Consider the following 16,478-nt stretch of genomic DNA (forward strand, 5'->3'; position numbering starts at 1 on the left):
AGTAGAAATATTGCCCTGTGATGCAACTATACATTGATGCAGACATGCTTGCATGGTAATCTCCACAATCTCCTCACTATTGAAATGAGATTTATTTTTAGTTTGAGATTTGTTTTAGTATGGAAATGTCATGTTTCAGGTGATGTATGTGTGATTATATACTCATTCTGGTGTTGAACAGAGACAGTAAGAAAACAAATAACTGTTCAAAAAGAGTACAGGTCGGAGTACAACAAGGCAGCCCTGAACCAACATTTACATAATTTCTGGAGGGCTGAAGGCTGATTCTGACATACACGCCTACTACTGCACAGATATGCACACACTGCACACGAAAATCTACTGTTTACCATTGCATGATTCCCTTGTAATGACAACCTCTCTTCACATCAGGTGCCAACAGATATGAGGAATTTTCTGGCTTGCGATCTGCTGATGGCGAGCCCAGCCCCCCAAATAAAGTATACTGAAAGTTAAAGGGATTGTAGGCAACATTAAGCCTAAATTTTAAGAATATTTATATATATATATTTTGAATTTTTTCCCCTCTATCAGCCACTATATAATGATGCTGGGGTGTTTTCCTGCACAGTCCTCTTTCTGAAATCCGTATTTTCCCTACAATTTATGTTTTGACATCCGGGTATCCGGGACGTAAATGCATGGACGCGCATGTGCGCGTCCGTGCGCGTCCGTGCGCATCCGTGCCCGTGTGAAGTGTTCGGGTGAAACCGAATGGGACCGAGTGCAGCCGACAAAAATGGAACGAGCCGCCATTGTTTTCTCTGTAGGCAGTTTATACTTCTTACTTTCGGTTTTAAAACGCTCTCAAACGTATTTTTTGAGGCACGGAATTTACTTTTAAGATAGCGTTTGGATAGAATGTAGTTGTTTAACTTCATATATGTGGTCAATTTATCATGAAAGAGCCTATTTAAAAATAAAAATTCAGAGAACCGGCAGGGGCGGGCAGTGACATGCATTGTATCCGAATAAAGCAACCTATTTTCGGCATGGCCCGTTTAGAAGTCCCCCCTGCGTCACCCCCCGGCGGTCGGGGAAACGAACTGCTGATGAGGAGGGGGGGAGTGGAGGTGTGGTGTTTGACAATAGTTTTTTTCTTTTTTTTATCTCTGAACTCGCCTACAATCCCTTTAATGGAGTAAACTGTGATCCGCTTTAAAACTGGACTTACTTTCTAGTAGCTGAAAACGGCATTTTAGTGTTGCAGTGTTTGTTTGCTAAAGTGATTATCCTTTATTGTTAAGGATATTTATATTTATATTATATTTATATTTATATATATATTTTGAATTTTTTTGACCTGTGAGATCAACACAGGCATACTGTATTATTAAATTACAGAAAAACAAAACAAATTCTCAACAAAAGCTGAATCTATTTGTGAAAACTGCCATCAAAAGTGTACAGAGAAAGTGTAGTGAGTGAGTGATTATGTAAGATAAATGTCTGGTCTCCCAAATCAAACTGAACAGAGATAAATAGTATACAGTACATTCATCTCATGCCATTGGTTCTCAACGTGGGGTCTGGGGGACCCCCGGGGGTCCTTGGGGGGTTCCAGGGGGTCCCCAGCAAAATGTGTTAATACAGCATCACAATCATTTTAACCACTTTATCCATTTACACGTTGGCTATTCAAAAAATTGCAGATATACAAGCTCACAGTGCGTCACTTAGCGCCGCGCTGCGAGCTTATACAGCTGCTATTTTTGAAAAGCTTGAAAGTGTTTTAAAAATTTTAAACACAAATCTTCTCTTCTGGGGGTCTCTGGCACAAAACTTTTTCAGATGGGGGTCTGCGGCCAAATATATATAGTATATATATATAAGTTTGAGAACCACTGGTTTAAGCTAATGCTGGCATGATATTCTCGAGAGCATATCTATGTCTTCTTAACATAATTGTTGCACTTTGACCTTTGTTTTTAGGCTACTATTAGGAAAAACGAATGTCAAAGTGCAACGATTATGGTTCTATCCTTTTTAATTAGTTTGATTCCCTCTATTCTTTATTGCTTTTTAAATGTCTTTGTATGCATATACATTTTATGCTTGTAACTTCTATCTGTATATGTTGGATATACAGTATATACTAGAGGATCGGGCCATCACATAAGTTGCACCGCCAATTCGACCAATATGTCTGAGTCATAGTGTCGGCGGCTTTGTCATAAAGTCTGTGTCCCTTTTGTGCCCATATATGGCGATGTCTATTTCTGTCTGTCTACCTAGCTGTGTCCCTTTTATGCCCATATAATTCAATATGTCAGTCCTTGTCCCTTGAATGCCCATATATATATTATTATTTTTCATTGGGCCCCACTCCTTTGGGGGTATTTTTTTTTGTCACTGTATTATTTGCACATTACGTGAAATTTGGCCTCTGCATTTTACCCATCCTATAATCAATAGGAGCAGTGAGCAGCCATTGTGCGTCGCTCGGGGAGCAATTAGGGGTTAAGAATCTTGCTAAGGGACACACATCTACAGGGGCAGCAGTGGCTCAGGGGTAGAGTGGCCGATAGAGCGGGAACCGCAAGGTTGCCAGTTCGATCCTGGGCTCCCCCAGAGTTAGTGTTGAAGTGTCCTTGTGCAAGACGCTGAACCCCTAATTGCTCCCGATGAGCAGGTTGGTGCCTTGCATGGTTTCCTTTGCCATCGGTGTATGAATGTGTGGGAGAATTTGTGAATCTAATGCACAATCTATGTAAAGCGCTTTGGATAAAAGCGCTATATAAATTTACCATTTACATGGATACATTGCTGGCCTGGCCTGGAATCGTGGTCTGGGACAACCAGGAGCACTGGCTTCTGGCTCAGCTATGGCCACCCCATATATGGAGGTCCCTGATGTCATCAGCATATGCATATATTGGACCAATATGCCCATATATGGGCATATTGGTTGGATCGGTGGTTCTGGCTAACTGGATATCCGAACTGCTCGACGGCAGGCACCGTACTCACAGTCCCTCGAGTCCATCCATGGTTGGTCACATATATGCACATGACCATATATGGGCATAGTGGCATCTGTGGCTCTGGACAACCGGATCTCTGTATCTGTCAGTCCTTGTCCCTTTAATGCCCGTATATGGAGATCACTGATGTCATCAGTATATGCCCACCCATATATGGGCATGCCCCCTTTTGTGCCCATATATGGAGCTGACTAATTTGTTTGCGCCTGATGCCATGACAACCTTGAGGTTAGACAACACACTCCATTTTGGAACTCCTTATATGGTTAAGGGCCGAGTCATAGTGACATGAGCGTGATGACGTGGTCCGCCGGCCTGCCCGCTGGTCCCATAGAGGTATAATATAACTAGAGGGCGGATTGCCCCGCCCCCAGCTATTCATTTCAATGAAAGTGCTCAGTGGCGTTTTAAGCACCTGAAGCACTACCTGCCGGAAGTAGAATTATTGAGACGTTTCGAGCAACCATAGAGTTATGAGCATGCGCACTAGTGTCCTTTTTGCTTCCTATGGCAGCCGGTGTGTTGAGCCATGAACGCGAGATATTTATTAAATACACTCGAGATGCATATTTATATGTAAATGCGTATTTATGTATAATATGTTTACATATTTGTATTATATTATGCGTATTTATGTATAATATGTTTACATATTTGTATTATATTATACATATTTATATAGTGTTTTTGGGTCGTGCATGTATTTCTCCCCGCATGCAGTTCCAGCTTTGGCCACTGGGGTGGCGGCTTCAATGTTTCTCAGCAACTCTGGGGGCCTGACTGGTCCTCCCTTAAACAAATTTAAATATGATTTTAATATATATATATATATATATATATATATATATATATATATATATATATATATATATATATATATATATATATATATATATATATATATATACACACACACACACACACACACACACACAATAGCCCTAGAATGTCTGTGATCTTACATACATTTCAAGTATTCCAAATACACAGTCATAGATCGCTCTCGTCGACCCACTGTGTAGTGACGATCTGCGCGGCCATAAAAGTGCTCTAAACTCCGTCTGTACTCACCCAATAATTAATTCCTAAGACTTGGAGTCATATTTTGTCCTCTAGTTTCATATCCATGTGAAAGTTCTGCCAGAAAACGTGTGTTTAGTCAAATATCTCCACTTTTTCACGAGCTGCACACGGACGACTTTCTGTACGGAGCTAGGGGGCGCGACTTGAGTAACCTCGCATCACCAGTCTTTCCACCTCGGAGGAAAGCCTGGTGTCTGTTACTAAAGACCCATATGATCCGGTCTAGGCCACGCCTACTGAAAAAGAAAAAAGAATCCTGTTTCCGGATTGTCGCGATCCGGTTTTGCGGTGCCGCTTTGTTTTGGTTCCCCAATCCCTATTTAAATGGAATAGAATTTCCCCGTGGGATAATACGGATAATACAGACGCTAAATAGTCTCCGGAAAGTACACTCACATTTATATTTAAAAAATAAGCTAAACTACGCCGCATCAAGGATTTTATAGGACGGACCTATTTTGGGGTGAGACGTGTTTCCGGTTTGTCGCGATCCGGTCGCTGATGACGCGGATGACGTAGAGCTCCCGACCGGATCATATACCCGAAAAGGAATGGTGCCCAGGCTACGACTTGAGTGACGGACCGAATTTACCCAAACGGTCCATCACTCAAGTCGCCCCCCCTAGCTCCGTACAGAAAGTCGTCCGTGTGCAACTCGTGGAAAAGTTTGGAATACTTGAAATGTATGTAAGATCACAGACATTCTAGGGCTAACACACACAACTGCTACCCTGAACATGGCTTCCTCGTAAAAGAGATCTTATATCTCAATAGCTTTGGTAAGAAAAAGCATTTGGGAACTTCCTTTGTGCATTAAAATGTGATGCACAAATAATCTTGCACCACCTTCTACACAACTGCACCCATGACAATCACACAATGTGCCCTCAAAACTTCTATTCCACACTTCAGTCCAGTTGGTGCGGATACGGAAACAACAGTGCCTGCATGTATAATAAAAGGCGGGCCCTAGACCGGATCACACAGGTTTTCCGCCGTGTGGAAACCGGTCGAAAAAGAAAGCCAGTTGAGTTGGCGTGAAGCAGCCCAGTAGACAACGAAGTGAGAAATATGAGAAGAAACCATAGAGACGGAGAAGAGTACTGCTTGCCTTCATTTCACGGAGTGATCATCAAACGCTGCAGCTGTTAGTTATTTTTATGATTGTTCAAGTTGCCCAGCAGACCGTAAACAACAGAGTACTACTAGCAGCGATGCTAGCCTAGCCAGCCAGCCTGGGTCGTCCCAATCGATCAGTGTGTGTGCAGACTGCAGAGGGGGCGTCGCTCCTAGTAATGTGGTGAATGAAATGTGCATTGTGCACCCTGGTCTGCCTGCAAAACATTACCAGTGTTGCCTTGTCCGCTTATTATAAGCCACTTTGGGCTTCTTTTTCTTTTCCCCATACAAGATTTGTGTTGTTAAAATGTTTCAAAAATATCCCCCCCCCCCCTGATGATGTGACGCATTGTGAGCTTGTAGGTCGGCTATTTTCAAATACAGCAGTGTGCTCAATCTGCTCATGTAGCTTATAGTCGCAATTATTTTGGGCTTGTTTTCATAGACCTAGTATGGTTGCTTATTTCTATCGCAAAATCTGGCAACACTGCCAGGGAAACTTCCACAGGCGTGCTTCAGCTCGCCACTTAGCTTAGTTAGCCTACTTAAGCTATTCGGGGAAATGGATGGAACCAGAACCGCCACACTATCTGAGCATTGCAGACTGTGTGGTTTGAGAATGCTTGTTAAAAAAAACAAACACAATTTATTTAATGGTAAAACTAACAACAAAGCAGACTACGCAGTGGTCCTTGAAGAGCTCACAGGAGGACCGGTGAATCGCGGTGATCTATTAAAGGCTGTGTGTGGGAGCTGCCGGAGTAGATTACAGGGTTATAAACGATGTAAGGACGAAGTTCAAAGACGTGGCGACGAGATCAAAGCCTTGGCTCTTCAGAACCAAGCTGCTAAACGGTGCGCTGGGTCCACATCTGACCCTACCGAGAAACACGTTTCTAGTGTAGAGGACGACAAGCCAAGTCATGAACTAGCGGGTGCCACTGAGGTGAGTGAGTCTAAACTGTCTCGATCTGTGTTGTAGCAAATCATCATAACAATAATTGTGATATTTGATTTCACATTGTTGTGTGTAGCCCCAGGAGCCAGCCTCTGTTGAACATATGCAGGCCACCGGGTTGAAACCAGACATCAAGTCGAACAGTCTTGGTATGTGCTGTTTTATTATTTTATTTTATTTTATTTTATTCTGTTTTCCTTATTTTATCCCCTCTCTGGCTAAATCCCACACTTCCTGCTTACTTTAGCTTAGCTCTTAGTGTTATTTCTGCACACTGGCTCATCAGTGAGGCATCATTCTTAGCAATATTGTTCTACTGTCTGTGCTGCAATCATTGTTATGCCTAGTGTTTGAGAGTGTTGCATTCAATTTCTTATGCCTAGGTGAAGGTTCTGAGATGGATTGATTGATTGATTGATTGATTGATGTACTTTATTTAGTAAGACATGAGAACATCAGTACATGGAAGTACAAATTCACAATACAAGGTCTACTAAACTGGGAGTCTCATTAAGCACTAAGCTTGTTTAAGATGAGATCCCCATGCACACAAATCATGATAATAATAATAATAATAATAATAATAAACTTTATTTGTATAGCACCTTTCATGACATGAAATGCAGCTCAATGACATATAAGAGACAGACAGATATACACACTGCTATACAGAAAGTCATACAATCAGCTTACAGGTTACTGGTATGAAAAGTGAAAACAAAATGTACAAAAGAAGAAAAAGAAAGGGGGGGGGGGTAGGTTAAGACTTAGACAGGGGCCATTTTCGAATTGCAGCCTCCTGAAGGTGTATCTTTATGGCAGTTTTGAAGGTGAGTAGGGTTTTACACTCCTTTACTCCTTTTGGTAGGGCATTCCACATTTTTGATGAATAGCATGAGAAAGAGTTCATTCCCTTTGTTGAGCCAAATCTGGGTTGCACATGATTTGTGGAGCTGCCTCTGGTGTTATGATCGTGGACTTCATTAACATTTAGGAAGTATTTAGACAAATACAGGGGGATCCCAATGTTGTGGTGTATCTTGAAGACCAGGCCCATAGCAAGTTGCTGTACTCTGTCCTCAACCCTAAGCCATCCAATCCTAGCAAAATGAGCAGGGGTTAGATGGGTTTTGTAGTTGAGGCCAAGAAGTAGCCTTACTAGTTTGTTTTGGGATGTTTCAGAAGTCTCTAATCTCTGTCTGTATGTATGTGTATCTTCTATTTTGTAGCCTTGTGACAGAACTCCACTAGTACCTCTGTAAAAGACGTCAGAGGCTTATTTACTCCAAAGAAAGTATTGAAGTCTTTGTTCTATTCCTTAATTCTAGACCAGTCGGTGGAGTCCAGCCTGCAGATGAAGATGAGTTCTCCAGTGCCTGCCAGGACCATTTCTATTAATCAGGAACCTGTAGCTGAAATTGAAGTTGAAATTGAAGACCACCTGGATCTCAGTAAGTTTCATGCTTTCTTTCCTTTTTTTCTGTTATGTTGCAGGACTATCATCTTATCAACCTAATAATAATTAGTAATATATCATTATAATATATATGTATACGTATCTAGCTATCATTTGAAAGATATCACTCGAAGGCGCTCTGTGGCGCAGTGGTAAAGTTCTTGCCCATCACCATGGAGGTTGTGGGTTAAAACCCACCGTGGTGCATCCGGCTTTGTCGAGCGTCTACACATCCTGCTACACAATCAGAGTCTGTGCCCTTTCCTGTACCAAAAAGTTTAGGTACAGCTCACGGCCAAAGCAGTGGTCCAATTCTCTCCCAACTTGCTACAAAATCATGGCTCATGGCTTTTCTGACAATATAATCTACTTTCTTTTCCACCTTCACGTGTCTCCACTTCTAATAATCACAAAGTGTTTGCAATATTTCAGCTCGCAGTTTACTTCCGGGATGTGCTGCAACGTCAAAGTGATCACAATTTGGCAAGCCAATCATGTGTGAGAAACAAACGCTGGCGTTGCCACATCCGTGAAACGAGAGAGAGAGAGGCTAATTGTATTTAGTTACTTTACACGTGTGTGGGGGGGGTAATTTACTAACATCAAGCCATGTGTTTCATTAAGCACAATATTTGTACTAATAGTAGCTACGAACTACTTCGGCGCTCCCGTCCTGTGGAAAATTACTGTTCCGCCTCTCCACACTCTCTCTCTGTGTGTGTATTTGTGCTGCGCACGCTGTACTGCTGACTTTTTCACTCAGCAGCAGACCCACACCAGCACACATCACGCACGCGGAGGCACACACTTCACGACTGCAATAACCACCTAACCACATAACCACAAACAATATATCGCCCATTTTGGGATGTATATAGAGATAGATAGATTGATAGATATATATAGCTAGCGCATTTGGCTGTCTTCACTTGCATAACCATGCTGCTTCACAGTGTTGTCATCTGTACAGTAGGCTACCAACATCTTCTCCATTTACCTTGCACAGCTCTGTAAACTGACTTCATTCATTAAGCCCTCATGTTATCCAAACTCACGTCCCTTTGCATTTTGTGTGTGTACTTTGTTTGCAAACTCAACCCCCCCCCAAGTATGTGTGTGTGTGTGTCTCACACACCTCCCCCCTGCAGTTTCACAATTACTACTGTTCCGTTACAATTACAGCTCAAATCATTGAACACTCCTTCACATACAAACACAAATGTACGTATTAAGGGTGTCACGATACTCGCTCGATACGTACCGAAAATGTACCGAAAATGGCGTTCGATACAGTGTATTGAAACCGTATCACGATTCAAGGGTTAATTTAAAAAAGATACTCCCGCGCATGCACACATCCGATTGCACGTCCGGGTGAAGCCATGCTCGAGCCGCTGTTATTGTTTTTCCATGCATCGCGCATGCGTGCTTACGACGGGGGAGGAAAAAAAAGACGACAGGACAAACCCACACACACCACAGAGGAGTTTGGAGGAGACAGAGAGAGAGACAGCTGTAGCGTTGCGTCTGTACTTTACATTTCACCATGGCCACTGCTGAAGCCAGCGATGGTAATGATGATAACACACAAACGGAAGAATTGGAAAACCCTCCCGCTTCCTTTAAGTCAAAAGTCGGGCAATATTTTGGTTCCCAGTGAATTATGAGGGCACCCGACGCGTTGTCGACAAATCGGCTACCGTTTGTCGATTATGCTCCACACGCGTATGGCTTAGTTCAGGGTCTTCAACGTTTTCAGCCCAAGGACCCTAGTTGAGAGAGAGATGAAGCAGGGACCCCCTCTATATTGTATAAAATTGTGTTTCAGATGAAACACAAATTTTTACTTGGTCTTCTCTTTTTCCCCTCTACACCTATACCTCTTTGCCAAAAATAGCCGATCTACAAGCTCACAGCGCGAGGCGTTGTGAGCTTGTAGATCGGCTATTTTTGGCTAAAGTTCACCTCAGAAAAGGGATGGGTTTAAGGTAAAAAAAATAATTATATCACACAAAGATTTGGCGGACCCCCTGTAGTAACTCTGAGGACCCCCTAGGGGTCCCGGACCCTGTGTTGAAGACCCCTGGCTTAGCTTATTATTCACATTTCTTGTTTTTTAAAGCTCTTACCTGTTCAAACAATGTGAACATACTTAAAGAAGTTTAAGAACATGTAGCCAATTAACAGTTGTCTTTGGATCCTTTTGTTCAACTTTGCATTTAGATTTTATTTAGTTATAGAGCTTCACAAGAATGTTGTTGTTAACTCCTCTTAAAGAAGAATCTGAAAATGACAGTTGTTGTAAGGGCATAAAACCCTTTTTGTTATTCTCATTCTCATTTGATATTATTCAAATAAAAGGGACTTATTGAGAAACATGTGTTTTTCTTTGCAAATCAAGACAATAGCCTAAATTAATAATCATATAGCCCTCAAAGCTGAAAAAAGGGACGTTTTAAAAATATATATCGTATCGAAAGTCGAATCGAATCGTGGATTAGGCGTATCGTGACACCCCTAGTATGTATGCAACATTCTGCCTCCATCCACATTTTCTGCATGAATTAACATGTGATAATTATAACACCTATACTGTGTGTGTGTGTGTGTGTGTGTGTGTGTGTGTGTGTGTGTGTGTGTGTGTGTGTACATTGTTTGTGCCTGAGGTGAATGTGTGATGCAAAGTGCATGCTACGTCACGCTAGATGTGAGGCCTGTGCAGCGGGCCGAACTTCTAGTTATCTTCAATAGCCAATCAACTCAACAACCCCTTGGACTGGTCTCCCCTTCCAGGGTCTGCCCATTGGAAGTTAACAGAAGTAAGATGGTCTTTTTCCAATATTAGAAAATGAACATGTTCACTGACAAAAAAAAGAAGTGTTCTTAATAGCTCTGAGCCAGCAAGCTAGAATCAGAAGCTAGCTAACAGTTAGCCACACATCTGCTAACGTTAGCTATATCAAATACCAAAATAGCCTAATGATGCCAAGAAACAGTAACAGTAGCTAAAATTTGCTAGCTAGCCAACCTTTCCTGTCCATCCTCCAGCTATATACAGTAGCTCCATGGGTGGCACAGGGTCACAGGTAAGATGCACATTGCACACTAATGTGAAATAGTTAAGTTGTGAGATAAGCTTTGTTATTTGGGGCACATTGATCTAGTGGACACAATTGGCCCGTGTTCAGGGGAGGGAAGCCGGGGGGTAGGGTGATAATTGTCACTGCACCTAATCCTACGGGCTGGGGTGGCACCTGTCAGCAAGGAGTGGGCGGGAGGAGTAGGACGAAGGCTCTTTGTCCTCCCGGTGGGGGCTCCTCACTGGTAGGTGAGTCAGTAGGGATACAACAGCATTGACAACACTAAATTGGGGAGAAAGGGGATATATCACTCACAACTCATGTTTAACATTGTTTTATTGTGCTCTTTTGCATCTCATTGCCACTTCCTGCAAAAGCATCTTTTGTGTAAATGCAGTACCAAAATGAACACACATACCCCCCCCCCCCCTCCCCCCCCAAAAAAGATGGTAGGACTAGGAGCTGACTTGGTCTGTGGCTGGGCATTGGGGTTGACATGAGGCCCTGAGCCCCTACAGTCAAAGTGTATTGGTACATTTATTTATAATGGCTGTAGCCAATAATGTCTTTGATGAATGAGAATAAACAGTTAAGAAATGGAGCATTTATTTACAATGTAAGTTCTTCTAACTAACACAGGTACAAAAGAGGAAACTCTGCATGGAAATATTTAATGTTCAAACGTTTAATGGTTTTCTCTCACGTCATCTTTTGCCTAGACTTCCTGTACCATCCCATGTGTACAAAGGAGGTTGCTCCTGAACAGCAGGAGAGAAGCCCCAGTTTGGTCCAGGAGGAACCAGAGACTCTACAGAATAAAGACGAACAGGGAAAGCTACTTCAGAGACCAGAGGAGGCTGATGGGTCAATGATGACATTACTCGCAAACAAGCGTGAAGATGCTGATGAAAACAAAAACTTACGTTGTACAGTTTGTAGTAAAGTGTTTGCTTCAAAGACAAATCTGAAGCAGCACACAATCATTCATACAGGGGAATACCCCTTTACTTGTACAGTTTGTGGCAAAGGCTGTCGTGATATCACTAGGCTAAGAGAACACATGATGACTCATACAGGAGAAAAGCCCTTTACTTGTACAGTTTGTGGCAAAGGCTGTGTAGATAGGTGTAGGCTAAAATCACACATGATGACTCATAGGGAAAAGCCCTTTCGGTGTGCAGTTTGTGAGAAAACATTCAGACTTAATACGTCTCTGAAGTTACACATGAGGATTCATACTGGGGGAAAGCACTATACTTGTGAGGTTTGTGGCAAAGGTTTTAGTAGGGCACGTGTTCTAGAAGGGCACGCGAGGGCTCATACAGGAGAAAAGCCCTTTACTTGTGAAGTTTGTGGCAGAGGGTTTTCTTCCAATGATACTCTTAAAACACACATGAGGATTCATACAGGGGAAAAGCCCTTTCCGTGTGCGGTTTGTGAGAAAAGATTTCGTAAAAAAACTCATTTGAAGCTTCACATGATGTTTCATACAGGGGAATACACCTTTCATTGTACAGTTTGTAACAAAGGATGTTGTACAGGGAGTGATCTAAAAAAACACATGATGATTCATACAGGGGAAAAGCCCTTTCCATGTGCAGTTTGTAAAAAAAGATTCAGTAAAAAATTTAATCTGAAGAAGCACATGAGGATTCATGCTGGGGCTGAACAATTGAGGAAACATGTTTAATTGTGATTTTTCAGACTAATATCGCAACTGCAATTAAATTTGCGATTAAATGTATTTTTTTTAAGTCGAGCTTAAACTCTTTACTGTTGACAGTGGAACTGCCACAACATTCGATTTTATCAACAAAAATAGATATGTAAAGGACCACTGTTCACAGGGCAGCCCTTTGCAGGCATACTTCAGCTGTTTCCAATAATTACATCAAGCCGGCTTGGACGTGTCTGTTTAGTAACATTAAGGTGCATGTGTTCATAACATCTGTACTTAATATATGTCTAAACACACAGGGACTAATTTGTGTTTTTTTAAACATTTTCTGTTTATTGAAAGGACACATTGGTGATTTTAGATGTGGGGTATATAATATGTTAAGGATTTGTTCGGACTCAGCCTGGAAAGTGTCTCAGGTGGAAAGTGTGAGAAATTAACTGGAGCATACACATTTAGAAAAATACATTGACATGTGTGAATAAAAGTCTGCCACAACCTCCAATGGGGGTGTGCCGTTACAAAATGTGTCTTGTGACTGAAAGTAGATTTTGACATACTGCACAGATAAGCACACACTGCCAGTGGTGGCTTATCCAACGGGCTTGAGGTGCTGAAGCACAGGGCACCAACCTTGTGGGGGGGGCACAAAACGGCGTGAAAAAGAAAAAAATAACTGAAATTTAGAAGCAGGGCTCCGCGCATCACAGAGCATGTACAGAAATCAAGTGAAGACGGAGGAGCGAGCTTAAGCCACGCACGCAAACGCGCATCTACGCAGCACACATGTGTCGTTGTTTACGTCATCAGGTGGTTTTAATTTGAATGTTTAACAGGATGTTCAATGTGTTTTTGTGAGTTAAGATAACTGACCAGCATGCTCCATGCAGTTGTGCTGTGTTAAGTTACACAAGTGACGTTGTTTGGGCGGAAACAGTACTCTCTGATTTTCACAATAAAATGATACCCGCCCGCGATTAGTTCAGTACCGCCCGTCCCCGTGATCTTATCAAAGTAAAGATTTCACCCGTTGCGTGTACCCGGCCCGTTGCAGGACTCTGGTCCAAGCACCGGGCACCACGAAGGGTTAATCCGCCCCTGCACACTGCACAGGAAGATCTCTAGCACTATGATGATCTTGTAGTGAGTGGGCCTTTCCTATTAGGTGACAACCAATCTGGAAACCCATCGCCAAATGAAAAGGAAAAACAGCGCCCTCTGCTGTTTTTGACTCTCACTTGGCTCTGGGAGGAAGTCGACATAGCACACGTACGCAAGGAAACCGTGGTTTTGGTCTGCCTTCAGCCTTTCACTTCCGGTGATGCGACTATGTTTTCATTCCCACAAACAATATTTCTACACGAACGCTAACACCACTTCTCCCAGAGAACATGGATCGTTTTGGTTATAAGCCCACTTGTTTCTATGATGAAAGAGCAAGTTAAAATGTGAATATCTTTCCGTGGTTTTGTCTGCTACGAGGACGCTATTGTTAAATTAGTTTCGGTTTGTGTCTAGTGGGGAAGGATCGGTACACACGTAAATCCTGCCCACTACATTTGATTGGGTAAAGCGCGGCCTGCTTCCTGATCTGAAGGCACGCCCACTTGTAGGCCAGTGCGTACGCGAAATGACGAACCCCCCCGACAGATTCAAACGCAGAGCAGAATCCGTTCTTGAGAGATTAGGTGACAACAGATGTGAGGAATGTTTCTGGCTTGCGAGCCACACAAAAAAAAGAAAAAGTACGCTGAAAGCTTCTGAGCTCCGCCGCAAAACCTGAACTTACTTTTGTGATCATTTCTTCAGTATGCCTGTGAGATCAACACAGGCAGATATTGTCAAATTACAGAAAAGCTAAATTCTCTTAATATCTCGAATTTATGTAGCGCTTTTCTAATTAACCAAAGACGCTTTACATGGGGGGCATGAGAAAACGACAAAAAAAAAACTTTATTCGGGGGGGGGGGGGGGGGTGTTGCAATCCTTTGGTTTAGGGGAAATGAAGGATTGTCACATAGGGGTTGGAAAGTGAAGTCGGTTTTTATTGACCATTTATTTTCTAATTTCTTGTTTGAATTGCATGATTTGACAATGAATGAATTATTTTATAACATGATTTTAGACAGAAGAAAATAGTACCTGGCGCAAAACAACAAATAAACCAACTTAACCCTACCATTGCTTTTAAACCTCTCCTAATATGAAATAAAAATGACATGAGAAATCTAATCCAACTACTCTAGTTTAATCTGAATCAAAAGTTGTCATTTACAAAAAGCTGGCGCCACAGTACCATCTCCACAACAGTGTTTGATCAAAGTTAAGGTGTCTCAAGCATCTTTAGCAGTAGCAAGCCCAAACTGTCAGTCAGGCTGCTCTGACTACTATTTAGTGGGTTCAAACAAGGTGGACCACCACAAACTATGTATACACGCACACATGCATCTTCAGAAAGACTTGCACACAAGCAAGCTTAACGAAGATTAACTGAACACAACTAGGGACAGCAAATTATATAAACATAGACAAAAATATGGCAGGGGACAGCACTACTGCAAGTACTGACAAAGTCCTCAGGTGTTTGGTGTCATTAAGTAGCCAACCCCAACCAATCACTGGAAGGGCTGATGATTGGCATCCAGCACTCAGCAGATAGGCAGCACCTGGAAGTAACCACACCCACTCACTGACCAACTCTCTGACATACACACCCTACTGTCACACTCTTCCACAGACACATGTAACAGAGGGGAAACACTAATAAAGGGCTATATCTAAGGAATAAAATCAATAAAAACAGTGGAATGAAGAAAGGGGGGGGGTTGTGGAGTTAGCTGGGGAAAGCGATATTGAAGAGGTGGGTTATGAGGTTTTGAGCTCCATCACCGCAGGTACGGTAGGCTACAAGAGTTATAGGGAGACAGATTGTTCAGTGCCTTGTAGGTGTTTAGTAGTATTTTGAAGTGGATTCTTTGTTCGACCGGGAGCCAGTGAATGTCTTGGAGGACTAGTGTAAGCTAGATCTACAGTATTTGTGCAAACTGCCATCACATTTTAACAGAGAAAGGATAGCAGTGTAATGATTAAAGGTAGGGTAAGTGTAAGTGATAGTTTTTGGTCAGCTCTTTATCAGCTCTGTCATTTCTTTGTGTAATCACTTCCAAATTCACTTGTTTATCCTGTGCGAGTTTTGTCTCCAGATTGGATCAAATCGGTATCTCGACTTGAAAATGCATTTTCTGTTCACTACCACCTGCTGTACGCGGATGATTTGAATTTGGCTCATACTGTGACATCATTTACAATGCAAAGAGTACCATCATGATTATAAGGGGGAGGGAAGACCGTAAACTCATTCATCACATCGTAATAAGTCATGTTTGTGTCTGGTACTGTCCTTGAGGTCTGTGGTTAAATAATTTGGCCATTTTATAACAAATGACCTGTCTGATGATAGGGACATCTTCAGGCAGCGTAGAATGTCATATGCACAAGCTAAGATGATTGTTTGTAAGTTTAGTATGTGTGTGGCTTCTGTGAAGTTCACACTATTCAGAGCTTTTTCACTATGTATACTGCCCACTTGTGGCAGCGCTACAGAAAGAGCAGTATGCAGAAACTCCAAGGGCCTCATTCAGAAATGTTATCTTAAATTTCTCTTATATATATTTTTGAGCGGTGTAACCGCTCCTATAAGTGGGTTTAGGACCCATCCGTGGTGAAAGTTTTTCTTTCCGTCACGAAAATGTGTCTTTCGCTGTGACGCCATGCTGTGGAAAACACGCCCATAGGCTAAGCTCTGCAGGACGTGCTGTGATTGGCTAGCGAGACACATGATGAAATTAACTTCAAACTTCGCAGACGCGCTGTGATTGGCTAGCGAAACGCATGATGAAATTAATAATGTAAAAAATGTAAGCACGTCACTTCGCAGGATGTGCTGTGATTGGCTACCGAGATGCATGATGAAATTAATAACTCATAACATAAATAGCACCGCTCACTTCACACTGGGTGTGATTTTTTAACTGTCTGTTATAAAATAACAAATTCCTACCCGGGATTCATCAACCTGTTAACGTCCAAATCTGTTCTT

The 16,478-nt window shown here is 42.2% G+C and overlaps 1 long non-coding RNA gene across 1 annotated transcript; it reads left to right on the plus strand.

Moving 5' to 3' along the window:
- The first annotated feature begins 5,739 nt into the window (after positions 1 to 5,739).
- LOC308097104 lies at positions 5,740 to 12,806 on the plus strand. Its single transcript, XR_013934186.1, has 5 exons — positions 5,740 to 6,153; positions 6,242 to 6,314; positions 7,494 to 7,616; positions 10,288 to 10,440; positions 11,421 to 12,806. It is a non-coding gene; the product is annotated as an uncharacterized lncRNA (long non-coding RNA).
- The last annotated feature ends 3,672 nt before the right edge of the window (positions 12,807 to 16,478 follow it).

The sequence above is a fragment of the Gymnoscopelus braueri genome (assembly GCF_963280865.1).
Source record: "Gymnoscopelus braueri genome assembly, chromosome: 12".
Classification (NCBI taxonomy): Eukaryota; Metazoa; Chordata; class Actinopteri; order Myctophiformes; family Myctophidae; genus Gymnoscopelus; species Gymnoscopelus braueri.